The sequence below is a fragment of the Humulus lupulus genome, chromosome X, assembly GCF_963169125.1.
Source record: "Humulus lupulus chromosome X, drHumLupu1.1, whole genome shotgun sequence".
NCBI lineage: Eukaryota > Viridiplantae > Streptophyta > Magnoliopsida > Rosales > Cannabaceae > Humulus > Humulus lupulus.
The window spans coordinates 159,344,709-159,363,828 of NC_084802.1; the positions used below are offsets into that span (position 1 = coordinate 159,344,709).

The 19,120-nt window shown below is 35.0% G+C and overlaps 1 pseudogene; it reads left to right on the plus strand.

The window, feature by feature from the left end:
* The first annotated feature begins 1,407 nt into the window (after positions 1-1,407).
* LOC133806404 (syntaxin-42-like) lies at positions 1,408-18,543 on the plus strand (annotated as a pseudogene).
* The last annotated feature ends 577 nt before the right edge of the window (positions 18,544-19,120 follow it).

A 19,120-nucleotide genomic window follows, 5' to 3' on the forward strand; every position in this document is an offset into this window, starting at 1 on the left:
TAAGGTTCTTCTATAAGTTTTTATCTTGATGGTTTAGATCTATTTTTCATCTCTTTTTCTTAGAAACTGTTGGGTTTAGGAGTGTTCCAGTCCCGCTCTTGTCTCCATATCCCAGTTTTTGGTAAGGAAAATAGTTAGATATATGTGTTACGATATGTTTATGTGATATGATATGTTATGTTGATATGTTATATGTATGAATATGTTCTGTAGTCACCTGGGGCTTATAGTTGCTTAAATAGCAAACCCCAAGTTTTTTATCATTATCGTAGAGTAGAGTTATGATTTACCCTACCTCGATTAGTAGACAGAGGACCTAGATGGGTTATCATATACTATTTTGTGATCTAACCTACCTCGAATAGTAGAATGAGGACCTAGATGGTTTTATCACATACCACGGTAATGAGTTAATGGCCATTAATATTGTAGTCCTATATGATATACGTTTTTTCGTCATATGTTTTATGATATAGTCTTATGATTTATGATATATGTTTTTTTTATATACGTTTTTTCGTCATATGTTTTATGATATAGTCTTATGATTTATGATATATGTTTTTTTAGTAGATTTTCCTTGCTGGGCATTAGGCTCATTCCTTTTATTTTAAATGGTGTAGGAAAATAAACTTGGAAGGCGGGATGGATTTGTGGCAGCTTGGCATGTGTATTGAGGATGGACTAATTGAATGGACTGCTAGAAGATCGAGGATGTAGATGTTTCAAGTCTTTTAATGTATGATTTTATGTATTTCCGCTCTTAGTATTTAAACAATTAATTAAAGTTTATGTTTTTATGTTTTATGTATTAAACAATGCGATCCCATACCATATTTTGTATTCCTACTGTATTTTGGATTTTTAATAAAGTTTCTATTATTTCTTTAATGTACTCCAAAATAGTAGTTATATTTAGTAGTTTTTAATGGTCCGAGGTCTGGAATTAGTCCGGGCATTACAAGAACAGATTTTAAAATAAGGGATTGACTCGTTGGAAGTCACACATAAAATCTGGCAGCAAGAAATTTTTATAAACTTCCTAAGGAAACTTTGGATTTCAACTAAAATATGAACATACCACACATGCATCCACTACAACATTTTAGAGTTTATATTACATTAGAAAATAACATTGTTCAAGAAGTATTATTATTGAAAAATTGCGCAAGCATTTTAGGCTAACTCCACGGGCTCTTTAAATATTGGGCCTATGAATAAAATTAAGGTTCACTTTAGAGAAAGCATCTTCGTTCTTTGGTAAAATAAATGGGACCCTTCCCTCTCTCTCCCTAAACGAAAGATCATCTTCTTAGTAAATATTGGGCTTCGTCATTGTTCGATTTCGCGCTCGCGAAAGAGAGTTTAGATCAAAATTAGAGCTTTTGATATTTTATTTCAGTACCAATGGCGACACAGAATCGAACTGTACAGTTCAGAAAGCATAGGGATGCAGTGAAGAGTGTCTATGCTTTGTTATCTTCATCGGCGTCTGGTTCGGGGGATCCAATGATTGAAATGGCATTGCTTCTTGGTTCCAATCGATCTTCTTATTCTCATCTGAGTAGCGAAGAAGATCCAGATCCTTCTATGTAATTTTCATCTTCATCTTCTTTATTTAGAACCTAGTTCATCTAAATACTGAATTTATTTACTTTGCTACAATGTCTAAATTTGATTTTTATAATGATTAGAAATTTTCCTATTCTGCTAACAAAAGAAAACCGCTCATTTTTGTGTGCTTTATGATGAACTTATGCAATTCAACAATACTCTCATAAGGATATTTCACTGAAATATGGGCATCGTTTAAATTATTTTCTGTTAAAGAACTTTCTGATGCATAAAATTATGGGAAGGAAAATAATGACGGTGATGATGACTTATATAAAATGCTTGGCTTTTACTATGTAATTTGGTTGTGGGTGATTAATGTTAATATTATTTGCTCTTTGTGTAGTTGTTTACTTTGTTCAGTGAATGAAATTGTCTAAGGGGCTTAGAACCTCTTAATTTCTGGCTCTGTATTTGTTGTGTAAGATGTTTTTGGGAATTTTGGCCTCTGGCCATTGTGCCCTTATCAAGCATTCATTTTGATTAACTTTTGGTTTGAGATTTGATTATTTCACGTTATGTTATATGCTATCTATTGTGATGGAGAAGGGATGCATTTACGGTGGGTTTACCACATGATATGGTGGATGATTCTAAAGAAATAGCTGCAAATATTCAACGTGCACTGATCAAAATGTCTGAGCTATTTAAGGCTCATGGAAAGGTTTTGATGCCCTTGGTGGGAAACTTTTACAGGATCTTTATTTATTAACAAATTAATATGAGATAACTTAGAACATATTTCTAAAATTGAATTCAAAGAGAAACAATGATAAGAATACTTACAGTATACACAGTGGAATAAATGAGTCATTCCTTCAGTTTCTCTAACCCTTGTATCCTTTCTATCCTAGAGTATTATCAAGAAACTAAACCGATCGTCTACTATCTTCACAGTCTTCCAAAGTATCCTTAGATTCACCTAGACTAGAGTGGGAAATTCTCAACACATAAGATAGATACAGAGAAAAGAATAATAAGAGGCTTAGAAAAAGACTTATGTTTAGAGAGACTCTAAAACTATCAGAAAACCAGTGATTAAACTTATGTTTTGACTTCTCTCTAAGAACTCCTTTTATAGACTCAATTAAGTCATTTATTTAATTAAAAAATCAATAAAATAATAGTCAATTAACAACCCTAGGTCGAAATTATCATGGGCTTTAGGCCCGTGAAATTTCCCATTTGATTATAAGCCCATTGGACTTAAAATTAAGACTTGTATTATTTTCTATTGATTTAATCAATTAAATAATTATTTAAATCATTTATCAAATTAATTATGTGTAATTTGGACCTTGATTTAAACTTATTTATTAATTTAGATACCGATTTATCTTAATTAATAAATCTGCCCTAATTTTTCTTTTCTTCTCAAAATTACATAACTCTATGAAACTATCCAAAATTGACTTGGTCAACTTTGATAGCTCTAATTGATAATTAAATCATTTAATTGAGACTATCTAGATGATTTTATCAAATGTACAGTGGGGACCATAGGCCTATGAAATCAAGCTCCAATAAGTTATCCTAAATCTAACAAATAATTTTACTAACTTATTAATTCCTCGTGACTCCACTAAAGACTCGGAATTGCACTCTTGAATTCATAGAACGCTCTATAACAAATATAGATATGCTATTAATTATCCATTGTTACAACCATAATTGTCACTCAACCCTCCATAGACGGTCTACAATGAGATGGGACTAAAATACATCTTTACCCATCATTGTGTTTTATCCTTAAAACACTTAGTTCCTTGTAAATGATATTTCATTAAACTAATTTAATTACTGAAATGAGATCTTTATCATTTAACACCTTGAACCAAACTAAAAGGAAACCATCGTTTCACTTCTTCATCAGAAGCTATAGTTGTTCATATCTATGATTAACACTCCCACTCAATTATACTACCGAGTTCCCAAGATGTAAGTATGGGCTAGTCCGTAGGGTAAGCTGGTAACTAACAAGTCAAAGACTCAAATAATACAATCAGTTAGAATACTAACCATTTAGAATTGAGATTGAATTGACCTATGGTTAACTATATGATATGACTAGAATAGATAATAACGGTATGTTTACTTATCCTATCAACTGTCAATATCGGTCTTGTCTGATGTAACAAATACATTTGATCTTATCTACTTTGCTAATGTTCTGGAAAGAACATAACACTACAATGTGTGAGTAGATCATATCTATAACACCCTACTTCCTTAGAGCCATTACTAAGTGATTTATAAATGTGCCATTAGCTCGCTAATCGAGGTTTAAGATTAGAAAGTGTGTTCGGATAAAAAAATAAAGACTCATTTAATAAACGTTAAGTACATGAGTTGGTCTTTTATTAAAATTCGTAAAGATATTACGTTGGGATCCCAAAACAATGTTTTGAAAAGCAGTCACAACCCATAAGACAGTATAGTTGACCTAGGCGAACATTTATCACGTGTTCCTTAAAACACCCCAGCCGTGGTGGCCAAGCAGGCCAAACATGTACACACCGCTCCAAGCCCTCCATCTCATGGTTGTAAGATCCAGCTTCTTTGTTCTTACCTGCACCACAGAGCACCCGTGAGCCAAGGCCCAGCAAGTGAACTTCAAACATATCATGCAACAAAAGTATATCTCAGCGAACCATACTTAATCAGAGCAACAAACAAATACTAGACCCTACTAGCATGCTCAAAGACACAACATCTAGACCAGCTCAAAAGAACAATAGCATAACCGCCTATTAATACAGCAGTGCATCTTAACATTAGCACAATAACCAGACAATGTAGTAATACAACTGTATATTCACGCAGTAGCTCAATACAAACACAGCATATACTAAAGCAGCCAACAGGCTAAACACATAGCGGCCATGCCGTTCCAAGCGCTTTACCAAGCCCTGGGTTCATGGTCCACACCGTAAGGATATCCTAGGTATCCTTTAGGGTCTCGCCCTAGCAAGTCGCACTCCATGTGCTAATGTTGCTCCCGACCCCTTGCCGTACTCAGCTCTTGCCTCTCCCGGCTTCTGCCGCTGCAGGCTCTTGCCGATCCTGGCTCTTGCCTCTCCTAGCTTCTGCCGCTTCGAGCTCTTGCCACTTCCGGCTCTTCCCGATCCCGGTTTCTGCCGCTCCCGGCTCTTGCCACTTCCAGCTCTAGCCAAACAGTCATATTCACATACATGACACAACAAATACAAACAATACATACAGTACAATACACCACATAGCTCTACGGGTAGAAACGGTTCTCTTACCTGGTGTCCCGAGTTGACAATCCAAAGCTATCCCGAGAACGATCCTAATCCTGAGCCTGAGCAGTAAGACCTAGCCACAATGCATCAACAATAGCCATCCATCAAGTTATATTCTAGTAAATAACTTCGAGTTACCATTATAATCCCCAGAACCTTGAATTCCATCAATCTGGGTGATAAAATCCATCCCAAGCCTTAACAATTGGGTTCCCTAAGCCAAAAACCCACAAAACACCCAACTTTTGAATTAGGGTCGCGGCCCAACCCCTTAAGGGCCGCGACTTGCCTCAAAACAGAGGCAAAACACCTCCCTGGAAAGAGACACGAGCTGCGGCATGCTTAGCCAAGCATCGCGGTGTCCCCCAAAATCAAGGGCTTCCCCAGGCCTCGCGTGCACACGGGCAGCGGCATGCCCCTCCTAGGGCCGCGGGTTGACCTGCAACCCAGAAAAACTAGCCTTTCCTTCAAGTTTTCCCCGAGCTTAACCCCATATCTCACACCCCAAACTTCACCCAATCTCAAAATTAAGCCCAGAATTCATACCCATACAACCTAAACATTCTAACAAACTCATGAACCAATTCTTACACCCATCAAACATTCAAAACCAATCCTAGAAACCAACCCATGCATGCCTAAGTTCTAACAACCAAAACCACCAAAATTTCAGCTTGTTCATCAAGTTTAAAACTTACCTTTGAGCTTGATTAAATCCCTAAATTAGTCCTCTAAGTTCCAGCTTGTAGCCCCCAAAGTCCAGCTTTGAATTCCTCCTTTGCTCCCAAGAAAATCAGCTGTCTTCCTCCTCTTCTTCTCTTAGCTTTTCCTTTCCTCTAGAGCTTCCAAAGATGATTCCAGCATATGTCTAAGTGAGGAAAGTGTGGATGACCTCTCCTCCACCAAGTTTATCCATTCCTAAAGCCAATTTACCATTTTTCCCCTTAAGCCTATCCTTAACCCCTAAGTAACCCCAAGGGAAATTATTCATTTACCAAATCCTATTAAGTCCCCGAGGGCAAAATGATAAATTTCCCCAATATTCCTTCCCAAACATTCTATCTTCAAATATATCTCCAAATATTTATTTCCATAACCCGATAACCCCATAAAACGTCTAATGCCTGAAATACCCCTCAACTCGCCCTGAGTCGGGTACTCAACCCCGTTGTGACTTTCTAGCCAAACAGCTCCCTAGGATCGTCTTGGATCACACATCTCAGATATATCCCCATAACACTGGGGTCTCACTCACAACACATGCATATTTACATTTATGCCCCCCAACGGGCCAAAATTACAAACACGCCCTTATTCACGGAAATGGGCCCACATGCTTATTAATACACACAATCATGCATGTCCAATCACATAATTACCAAATCCACATAATATCATAATTAAATCAATTATTGCCCTCCCAGCACACTAATCAAGGTCCTAAACCTTATTAGCAAATTTGGGATGCTACAATATCGTAGATTGGCAAGTTAGTGTAAATCCTGTGCACTGACTAATCTTAGGACTAACTTATTTTGAACATATAATCATATTTATATTCCACTGTGATTACATCACTATAATACAATTATCTATATGCTCGGGATTTAATAGAAGTTTATATTAAACAAATAATCATGAAAATAAAACATGTGAGCAAAGTGATTGACCAAGTCAAAAAATGATTTCTATTCTTTTATTGATAATAAAATGAGATTACAAAGAATTTGGGTTTTAATTAGGGCATAAAACCCAACCAAACTCCCACTTGCACTGATTGAAACTAATGCCTTAATTCTACTAATCCCATCTCCTTGATATCCTTATCAAATGTAGCTTCTGGTAGTGTCTTTGTAAACGGATCTGCAAGATTGTCTTCAGTTACAATCTTCATAACCTTCACATATTCTTGAATAATGTGATACTTCCTTTCTATATGCTTACTCCTCTTGTGACTTTGAGGTTCTTTTGAGTTGGCTATCACTCCTATATTGTCACAAAACAACATAAGTGGTTTATCCATTTTTGGAATAACACCAAGATCTTAATAGAACTTCTTTAGCCAGACTATTTCCTTAGCCGCTTCTGACACGGCTATGTACTCAACCTCCATGGTGGAATCTGAGATTGCAGACTACTTTATGTTTCTCCATATCACAGCTCCACCCCCAAGAGTAAACACCATTCCAGAAGTAGACTTCCTGTCATCAACATCAGTCTGAAAATCTGAATCAGTGTAGCCTACAGGGTTCAAAACACCACCCTTGTACACTAACATATAATCCCTAGTCCTCCTTAAATACTTCAGGATATGCTTAACTGCTATCCAATGTTTCGGTCCTGGGTTTGACCGATACCTGCTCACTACTCCCACTGCATAGCAGATATCTAGTCTAGTACACAACATAGCATACATCAAACTTCCTACCGCAGATGCGTAAGGAACTTTTATCATTACATCTTCCTCTTCAAGTGTTCGGGGAGACTGCTTCTTTGGAAGATGAATTCCATGGCGGGACGGTAGACACCCTTTCTTGGAATTTGTCATTGAGAAAGGTTCAAGCACTTTATCTATGTAAGCTGCTTGAGATAGAGCTAAGAGTTTGTTCTTTCTATCCTGGATGATCTGGATACCTAGAACATAACTTGCTTCACCCAAATCCTTCATCTGGAATTGAGTGCTCAGCCAATTCTTCACATCTGATAATTTCTTAACATTGTTTCCAATAAGTAAGATATCATCTACATAAAGAACCAGGAATACCACTATTTGATTTGCCTTCAGTTGGTAAACACAAGATTCATCAATATTTTGTTCAAAGCCATAGGTTTCGATTATTTCATCAAATCTAAGATTCCAGGAACTAGAAGCTTGCCTAAGTTCATAAATGGACCGATTCAACTTGCAAACTTTTCCTTCTTGCCCAGCTACTTTAAATCCTTCTAGCTGATCCATATAAATGACTTTGTCAAGCTTTCCATTAAGAAAAGTTGTCTTGACGTCCATTTTCCAGATCTCATAGTCGAGAGCGGCTACTATGGATAGGAGGATGCGAATGGACTTGAGCATGGCTACCAGACTAAAAGTTTCCTCATAGTCCATGCCTTCTCTTTGGGTATAACTCTTTTCCACAAATCGAGCTATATATGTCTCGATATTTCCATCAACACCTTGTATCTTCTTGTAGATCCACTTGCACCCAACGGCCCTAAAGTCACTAAGTGCTTCCACAAGATCCCAGACGGAATTTTAGTACATGGACTCCATTTCCTCTTTCATGGCTTCGAGCCATAGTTCCTTTTCAGGGCTAGCCATTGCCTGTTTGAAAGACAATGGATCATCATCACTAGTGTCACCAACAAACTATATTAGTTTCACCATCCAAACCATAGCGAACTTGATTCCTAGAAACCCTCTCACTAAGACGAGGCTCTGTGACTATTTGCTTAGGAGCAGTGGTACTTTCTTCATTTAAATCGACTTGCGTCGGTTGGACATGAAGAGTGGGAATTTCATCATCAACTCGCATTGATGACGATGGAACATTGGTTGGAGTCAATTCTTTAACCATCTCCTCTAAAAATACTTTGCTACGAGGTTTGAAGTTTTGGACATAGTCATTTTCCATAAAAGTAGCATTCGTAGAAGTAAACACTTTCTTTTCAGAATGACTATAGAAAAGTCCACCCCGAGTACCTTTAGGATAGCCAACAAACATGCAAACTTTAGTACGCGATTCTAGCTTTCTTTTTTTTTCCTCAGGACCTGGGCGGGACACCCCCAGATTCTATAATGGCGTAAACTAGGTTCATGATCATTCCAGTGTTCTAAAGGTGTTTTGGGGATTGATTTAGACAGCATGACATTGAGAATGTCGTTCGCGGTTTCAATTTCATGTCCCCATAATGAAGTTGGTAGAGTTGACTAACTATGCATGCATCTAACCATTTCCAATAAAGTTCTATTCTGGTGTTTCACTACACCATTTTGTTGTGAAGTACCTGGGGCAGTACGTTGTGATAAATTCCCAAGTTCAGTTAAATGATCTTGGAACTGGATATCCAAATATTCTCTACCCCTATAAGATCGCAAGATCTTTAACGTTTTATCTAATTGGTTGTGAGCCATTGCTAGGAATTCCTGAAACTTTGAAAATGTTTCTGATTTCCTATGCATTAGGTAAAGACATGAGTATATAGAGTAATCGTCAATGAAAGTGACGAAATACTCAAAACCACTCCTGGCTTGTACATTCAAAGGTCCACAAACATCTGAATGAACAAGTCCAAGTGGTTCTTTGGCCCTATCACCCTTTGCAAAGAATGGATTCTTGGTTAGTTTGCCTTCTAGACAAGATTCACAGACATGTAATTCACCTAAGGTGAGTCCCCTCAAAGGCCCGTCCTTTGTAAGTCTTTGAATCCTATCATAGCCAATGTGACCTAGTCTTAAGTGCCATAAATACGTCATATTATCGTTATCGGTCTTTTGACGTTCATTGGTCCTAGGTTTAGCTACTTTGAATAAATCATTATTAAGAGCGAGGGGTTCGTTATGCCGCAGAATATAAAGCCCATTTTCCAAACATGCAATACACAATTGTGATCCATTGAAAGAAATAGATATATTAGAACTTGTGAAAGTCATAACAAATCGTTCTAATTGGAACATGGAAACTTAAATTAAATTTCTTCTAAAATCCAGAATAAAAAATACATCATTTAAAATTAAAAATTTATTTCTGAACTTCAGACAAGCTCTTCCTCTAGCTTAGACTGCAACGAACGCTCCGTTCCCAACTCTAAGCTTTAAGTCGCCTTTGTCCACTTCCTCCCACGATTCAAGAAGCTGTAAAGAGTTACAAACATGGTTAGTAGATCCAGAATCAATAATCCAAATAGATTTATCATTCTCTAAAACACATGTTTCCAAGATAAATGAACTATAATCATTACCTTTGTTTTTAGCTGCTAGAAACTTGGGGCAATTCTGTTTCCAATGCCATTCTCTTTGCAGTGAAAGCACTTATCTTTACCTTTCTTGTTTTTCTTGTTCTTCCCCTTAGGCGTCTATGCATTTGGTTGTGCACTCATCTTTGTAGCCTTTGCAGGCTTGGGGTCTTTGTTTTGTCCATGTTTTCTCTTGTTTCCAGCTTTCAATGACAAAGCTTGGTTAGCTTCAGCCTTAGCTAGATCAGCAGCAACAATAGTAGTCTTATTTTCTCCTCCTTTACTAGGTCCACCCATGATAGGCTCAATAATTTGAAGCTCGTTCATGAGTTGCGTCAGACCATAGTTGAGTTGATCACGAACGTGCAGGTACGGTGCCATTCGATCATTCACGATGTCATCACGTATGTGTGGAGACGGTGCTATCCAAGCATTTATGGTTCCATAATGAGCATTGACGATGCCATCACGAACGTGCGGACATGGTTCTCATTCTAGGGATGCCTCAATCATGACGAACTCGGAGTTGTCACCAATCAACTCTATGTTGATACTCTGCTCCCAATTAAGGAAGTTTTCGCTAGTGAGTTTCTCCATCGAAAGTTGAGAAAGGATGGGAGTAGACACAGACACTACTTAACTTAAAACTACAAATTATCAATAAAATAGAAATCAATCACATTTGCTCAATAAAACTCCTATTCACACACATTTTCAAGAAATAGCACAACATATACTAAAATATGTAAGATATGAGAAAAAATACCAAAAACAATCATATCTCTATTTCTTTAGGTTTTTAACTAATCTACGATATCCTTGTCCCGGTTGGCGAGAGTCAAAAATACCAATAGTTAAATAAAGTTGCAACTTATTTAATAATGGACACCATTATTAACAACCTACTATTCGATCAAAATAAGAAAAAAAAATCTCTTATTTTATGAGCTAGACCCACGATTTCGATAATCATAGATTGGTCCTAGTAGTCACCGTTGGGGTGAGTCTAGTAGAATTTTGACCTATAATTATCTATCTTTCGAAATCTAACCTTGTCAAAATAACTAATGAACACCTTCTGTAGGGGGACAAATCAAAGCGTCTCGAGGCCCCATTAAGTTATTGACTATGTTAAACCAACGGTGGAGATAAAAAAAAATACTTAAAATAAGCTCATTATAAAATTAAAAATTGTATTTTTTATTATTTTTCAAAAATTAATGACTATGGTTCTCCAAAAATTGTAAGATTAGAATTTTTAAAACAAAAGTCCTATAATTTCCTAATAATTCTAAAGTGTCACATTGAAACAAATTCTATTAATTTAGAATTAATTTTGTTGCTAATTAATATTTACGTTCAACTAATATAATGAACCTATACAATTAAGTCCAACTCAGGTAAATGGGCATTAATAATTGGGCTTGTATGGAGGAGGGTTGGGTCTAGTATGTCGTTCCCACTACAAAGGCCCCCAATCTTCCATACAAGGTCCAAAAGACAGGAATTTAAACCTTCGTTTTATTAATTGTTATTAATTGATTAGGCCCACTATAGTCATGCAAAGAAAATGGGCATTCACAAGTGGAATCACCCACAAGAGAGGAATTTAAACTTTACATTTTCTATTGGGCCCAAATAAAACCTATCATTTTATGAATATTTTATTTGGAAAAAACCATATATCTAGCAAACATATGGATCACTATATGCATCTAAGCCCAATTGGAAAAATACCACATATAGTGCAAACAAACATGTTATAATTGGATAGGCCTAATCATGTTACTATATGAGCAACTCTATGAATTTATGCAAAAATACCACAATTAATTTTCTAGAATTTATCAAAAAATTCGAATTAATTAAATTCTAAGCCCAATTGGAAAAGTACCACATATAGTGCAAACAAACATGTTATAATTGGATGGGCCTAATCATGTTACTATATGAGCAACTCTATGAATTTATGCAAAAATACCACAATTAATTTTCTAGAATTTATACAAAAAATAAGCCAATTTAAATGAAATTTATCAACAAATAACAAAAGTTAATTTAAATTTCATTTATCAACAATCAACTTGATTTAGGTTAATTTGAAAAATATTAATTTAATTTAAATAGGATTTATCAAAAATTAACCAATGTTAATTTAAATCTCATTTATTAAAAAAAATATTTTATTAAAATTGGTTGAAAAAAAATGATATTTTTCAAAATTTGACCAATTTTAAATTTTAAAATCAATATCTCAACTGTTTTTCAAAAATATCTTGTGTTGTAACAACTATAAGCAAATATTTTAACAATTTTTAAAATAATTAAAATATTAATTATATAACAGCCCTAAAATATCTTAAAACAGTTAAACAAATTCAAATATATATAAAAATATCTAACTAACAAATTTCAAATTTCAAATAATTTAAATATTAAAAACTATAGAATAAACATATATTTATGTTCTTAAATAAAGATTTAATAAAATATCAAGAATTTAAAAGAAAATATCTTAAATAACTGATATCTTAATTTTAATATTTTAATATATTAAAAGATTTAAAATTAAGTTGTTAGTCTATTTTTAAATTTGAATTTGAATCTTTGTAGAAAATATATAATTATTTAAATCTAAACTAACAAAAATATCTTATTTTAAAAACATTTTTAAATGCAACAAAAAATATGATATTTTTTACTTTGATTATAAATAATTAATTTTCACAATTTTTATTTCTTTAATTTAACAAAAAAAATTATGGAAGAATAGTACCCATTTCGGGTACTGTTCACCAAATGGCCTGGCTGCAAGGGGTGCGCGTGCGAGGGTGCACTAGCTGTCGAGGAGGTGCGCGCACGGGTGAGGAGACGCATGCGTGGACGTGCTCGGGTGCGTACGTGCATGGCAGCCAGTGGAAAAAATTTCCAAAAAACTTTTTGAGCAATTTTTCAAACCAAAATCATTTTCTAATTAATTTTTAACATGTTTTACACAAAATAAAGCATATATAAAAATTAATAGCATAGAAAACACAACAAAATAACCTAAAAATTTAATCACATAAAATCAATATGCTTCATAAAAACATGAAAACCATCCTATCAAAAAATCAAAATTTTAAGATGTTCATGGATGAAAATAAAGACTACCAAAGGCTCTGAGGCCAAATGTTGGGAAACTTTTACAGGATCTTTATTTATTTTCATGTACATCTAATATTAAACAAATTAATATGAGATAACCTAGAACATATTTCTAAAATTGAATTCTAAGAGAAACAATGATAAGAATACTTACAGTATACGCAGCAGAATAAATGAGTCATTCCTTCAGTTTCTCTAACCCCTATATCATTTCTGTTGCTGAGTATTATCAAGAAACTGAACCGATCTTCTATTATCTTCCAAAGTATCCTTAGAATCACCTAGACTAGACAGAGCAAATCTCAACACATGAGATAGATATAGAGACAAGAAGAGAAAAGAATAATAAGAGCCTTAGAAAAGGACTTGTGTTTAGAGAGAATCTAAAACTATCAGAAAACCAGTGATTAAACTTATGTTTTGACTTCTCTCTAAGCACCCCTTTTATAGACTCAATTAGGTCATTATTTAATTAAAAAATCAATAAAATAATATCCAATTAACAGACCTAGGTCGAAATTATCATGGGCTTTAGGCTTGTGAAATTTCTCATTTGATTATAAGCCCATTGGACTTAAATCAATATATGTATTATTTTCTATTGATTTAATTAATTAAATAATTATTTAAATATATCAAATTAGTTATTTATAATTTTAACCTTGATTTAAACTTATTTATTAATTTAAATACCAATTTGTCTTAATTAATAAACGTGCCCTAATTTCTCTTTTCTTCTCTAAATTACATAACTCTGTGAAACTATCCAAAATTGACCTTATCAACTTTGATAATTCTAATTGTTAATTAAATCAATTAATTGAGACTATCTAGATGATTTTATCCAAGGTATAGTGGGGACCATGGGCCTATGAAATCAAGCTCCAATAAGATATCATAAATCTAACAAATAAATTTAGTAGCTTATTAATTCCTCGTGACTCCACTAAAGACTCAGAATTGCACTTTTGAATTTATAGAACATTCTGTAAGAAATATAGATATGTTATTAATTATCCATTGTTACAACAATAATTGTCACTCAATCATCTATAGAAGGTCTACAATGAGATGAGACTAAAATACTATTTTACCCCTCATTGTGTTTTATCCTTAAAACACTTAGTTCCTTGTAAATGGTATTTCAATAAGCTAATTTTAATTACTGAAATGAGATCTCTATCATTTAGCACCTTGAACAAAACTAAAAGGAAACCATCGTTTCACTTCTTCATTGGAAGCTATAAATGTTCATATCTTTGATTAACACTCCCACTCAATTATACTACCGAGTTCTCAAGATGTAAGTACGGGCTAGTTTGTAGGGTAAGCTGGTAACAAACATGTCAAAGAACTTAAATAATACAATCAGTTAGAATACTAACCACTTAGAATTGAGATTGAATTGACCTACGCTAAACTATATGATATGACTAGAATAGATAATAACGGTATGTTTACTTATCCTATCAGCTATCAATATCGGTCCTGTCCGATGAAACAAATACATATGATCTTATCTACTTTGCTAATGTTCTGGAAAGAAAATAACACTATAATGTGTAAGTATATCATATCATAGATTGGAAAGTCAGTGTCAATCCTTTGCACTGACTAATCTTAGGACTAACTTATTTTGAACATATAATCATATGTATATTCCACTGTGATTACGTCACTATAATACGATTAGCTATATGCTCGGGATTAAATAGAAGTTTATATTAAACAAATAATCATGAAAGTAAAACATGTGAGCAAAGTGATTGACCAAGTCAAAAAAGTGATTTCTATTCTTTTATTGATAATAAATGAGATTACAAAGAAATTGGGTTTTAATTAGGGCATAAAACCCTACAAGCCCTCATTTGGAGATGGAAGAGAAGATCAACGAACAATTGAGGCTCTTACACAAGAGATGTAATGACCCAAATTCGCTACTAAGGCTTAAGGGCCTTGATTAGTGTGCCTGGAGGGCATAATGGGAATTATATGTGATTTAATGATTTTAAGCATGTTGTATGGCTATTTGAATATTTGAGATGCACGACTATGTGTATTAGTATGCATGTAGGCCCTAATTAGGTTAGAAGGGCATAATCGTAATTTTGGCCCGTTGCAGGCATAACTGTATATATACATGATAATTGTTGAGACCACATTATTATGTGGATACATCTGTGATCTGTGATTCGAGACGATCCTAGTGAGTAGATTAGTAAAAAAGTCATGGCGAGGATTTATACCCGGCTCGGGGTGAGCCTGGGGTATAAATGGGAATTTAGTGAGTATATTGGAGTCTATTTTGACATCGAGGAATATAATTGGTGATTAATTAAGTATCGGGAAGTAAGCGGGAAATATTAGAGACACTCGAGGAAATTAGAGGGAAATGGGTAAAATGACCAAAATGCCCTAACTGGATTAAAGGTTTAAAATTAAAAGGGAGGGCATAATGGTCATTTGGCTTGCAAGAGATAAGTATTATGAGGCTTTATACTTAGTGGGAATTGTAGAAAAGGGTAGAAGGCTAAGGAAAGAAAGAAAAAGAAAAAGAGAGAAAACAGAGCAGCTTTTCCAAAGGGTCGGTTTGTGGTTCTCTCACCATTTCTCTTCAATTTTCTTGGAACAAGACTCAGAAGGGAGCTAGATTAGGCTGAGCAACAAGAGTTTTGAGCTAAACTTGAAAGGTTGGCAAGGGATTAGCAAGATCACATCAATATTTGAGGTAAGCCTTTAGAGTTTTCAGTTTCTGGTTTGGCTTGTTTAAGCTATGGTGTCTGAGCTGAGTTGATGGGAACTTTAGGGGAATTCAAGCCATGGTTTGAGGAGGAGCAAGCTAAGGAGGTCTAGAAACTAACTCAAAGTCAAATTTCCATCAAAGGTATAAAATTCTAGGCTTAAAACTTTGAATTTCTGACTGTTTTGCTGAGTTTCTGAAGTCTATGAGCAACTATGGTGAATTTTGAGATTAGGGATGCATGTGATTGGGTTTTGAGTATTTGGGATGTTTGGGATGAGTGGAGTGTGTTAATAAGCTTGTTTTTAAGTTTGGTGAAGGTTTGGAGAAGTTTTGGTTACGTTTGGCTCAGGGAAATCGCAGGAAGGGAAAATGTGGTGTTGGCTGTCTGTGACTAGCGCTACAGCGCTAGCCTTTGGGCGCTATAGTGCTAGACCATGCTTCCTGGGGGATTTTGGTTCTGCTTGTAGCACTGTAGCGCCCTCCTTTGAGCGCTGTAGCGCTGCCCTGTTTCCAGAAAGGGATTTTAGGGTTATTTACAAGGGTTTTTGACCAAGGGTTCGGGGTTCGATTCCACCACCCTGTTTGGTGGAATTAGGACTTCCTGGGGTCTCGGGATTGGTCCCGAGGCTAATTTTTGGACTTGAGGTTTGGTGATGACTTTGACCTATGATTGTGATTAGGTGAGCGCTAGGGCTCGAGAGGGATCGTGCTCAAGGAGTCAAGTGATCAATACTAGCGAATCTAAAGGTGAGAAAATTGCACCCGGTTATATGTTTGTGATGGTACTAAGAGCTCCCGATATCTGTATAATGTCAATGATGGTATTATGCCATGGGACATGTGATAGCAGCCTAAGGGTGCCGTACACAATATTTGCGCACAGGGCGTGGCTTGGCCACTGGTAGTCGAGGGCAGCTTATTATTCACTGAGCTCGGTTTAAGCAGGCCAGAGTCAGTGGGATAACGGAGGGTGCAGCCTGAGGGCGCTAACCCTAGTTATCATTTGTAATTGATATGTGATATGAGTTGATATGTTAATATGCTGAATACTTGGTTATTCTGAATGTTTATGTGATTGAGAACATGTTTATGCAATGTGAGATGTTGGATTATCTGTTGATTGCTTATGCTATGTTATTGTGTTTTCTTGCTGGGCCTTGGCTCACGGGTGCTACGTGGTGCAGGTAAAGGCAAAGGCAAGTTAGACCAGTCCTGAGATGGAGAGCTGTGGGGCTGAATGTACATAGCCAGCTGTTCGGTCACTTTGGCCGAGGAGTGGGTCAGGACAGGGATCGCTGAACTGTCTATTTTGCCTTAGTATGGCTAATATCGTATTTAGATCATGAATCTTTTGTAAATGGTTTTAATCCTATTATTTTGGGATCCCGTGTAAATAGGAAATGTTATATATAAGAAATGTGACTTTTAAGACCAAAATCTTTTAACCGGAGTACATTATAGTTTCAGTAACACGATTTTAACTAAATGACTTAATTAGCAAGTCTAGCACTTTTATAAACACACAGTGTAACGGTCTTGGCTATCCAGGGCATTACATGAGATTATAAATTTGTTGAGAAAGTCTGAAAAGAGATTATAGAAATTTTCAGCCTGGGTGTCCTCTGAGGAATCTAATGGTATGAAAAATGTACAAGTATGGTTTACATGGTTAATCTTTGGTACCATTAAATTCCCACTTATTTTTATGTAATGCTTTAGTTATTTTTTGAGTTAAATTCTAGTTTCTTTATACTCAAAAGGTAATAGTGCTAGTATGTGTGATTTTTAATTTCATATCACGTTGGAGTGGATTAGGAGAAATATTTAAATCCATTATCATATACATAAATTTTTGTGGATTTATTGTATAGTTCTGTCTTGCAGATTGATAGATATTGGAAATTTTGACAGCAATCACTTGCAATAATTCTTCAGAACCATTCAATGGATCTTAGGAAAAAAAAATCATTTGAAGCATTTATGGAAGCAAAAGGAGGTATGCTATTTATTTATTCCATAGACCTATAAGGTTAGAATATCAGAGAACTACCTTGAAATCCATCTTTTTTGGGCCAGAAAAGGAACTTGTTGCATACTTGTGCAAGGTACTTATGGTCCCTCTATTTCAGCCATCAGTGCCAGCCTAGGTAATATGTAGTGAAATATTTTGGATGCAATCCTTAAAGTCAGCTTTCTTCCCATAAAATTTTAATTCTTGAGTTGATTATTGAGCTTCCACTATGCAGATTTCATTCCCACAGTCAATAACAAACCTCCAACCAAGACGAATAATGGGATTGATCTGATTTTAGGATCTCCAACCAAGAAGAACAAGAGGATTGATCTGATTGTAGGGGCTTCTGTTGGTATTGGGGTTTCAATCTTTTTCTGTGTGTTGGGAATTCTATATTTTCTTCAAAGAAAAAAGAAATCTCAAAACAACTACAACAATGAAGGTATTCTTATTATCAGTACAAAATTATATTTCTAAAATATAATGCGATCAAGTTGTCCCAAATGTTAAAGAAACTGCAATAATATTGCTTGTAACAAAGAGATTAGTATACTTCAATGTGTTTGAAAATGTATATGATGTGTATTACCTTATGTTTGGTTTTCATGCAAAGCTTTTAGGGATGGATGTTAAACCACTTACTTTCAGTTATGATGAACTAAAAATGGCTACTAATGACTTCAGTTCTACTAACAAGTTTGGGGAGAGAGGGTTTGGACTTGTCTACAAGGTAAGCCATTTCTCTAATCAAAATTCAATTGTCATGTAATGTTCCATATTGCATTTCGTAGTTGGAACAAATTTTTAGGTAGACTTTCTAACCTCTCTCTCTCTCAACATATTTTCATAATCATTTTGTATTGTTAGTCAGTAAATTTTGTAGTAGATATCCTGAATAAGAAATTTTGACTTAACTTTTGTTTTGCAGTAGGAAGAGGATGACTAAAGTGTGATAAGTGCTTTTATGAGTACTTTTTCTATATACACATATTAGGTGTACTTGCATCCAACATTTGATGTCAAATTCATGATATAAATTATTTACTCTTATTAAACTTAGTAGTTATTGGAATTTTTTTATGTTGGAAGGTGCGTTGGAGAAACTGAAGTGCCTCTATTCTATTATGCAGTGTTAGAATTTGAGGAAATGTAAGGCAAGTTCTAATATTCTTATATGAAATTCCTTCATTATCATGTATTATAAATTTTATTATAACAAACAAATTAACTCGTGCGAATGATTGATGTGAAGTTTTATTTTCTTTTAGGTTTATTCTATACCAGTAGTAGCATTTGGTTGTACATAGGATCCTTTCACTGTTTACACTTCTAATATCTTTGTCATCCTAGGTAATTCTTGCTTCTACTTTTATCGAAACTGTCCTAAAA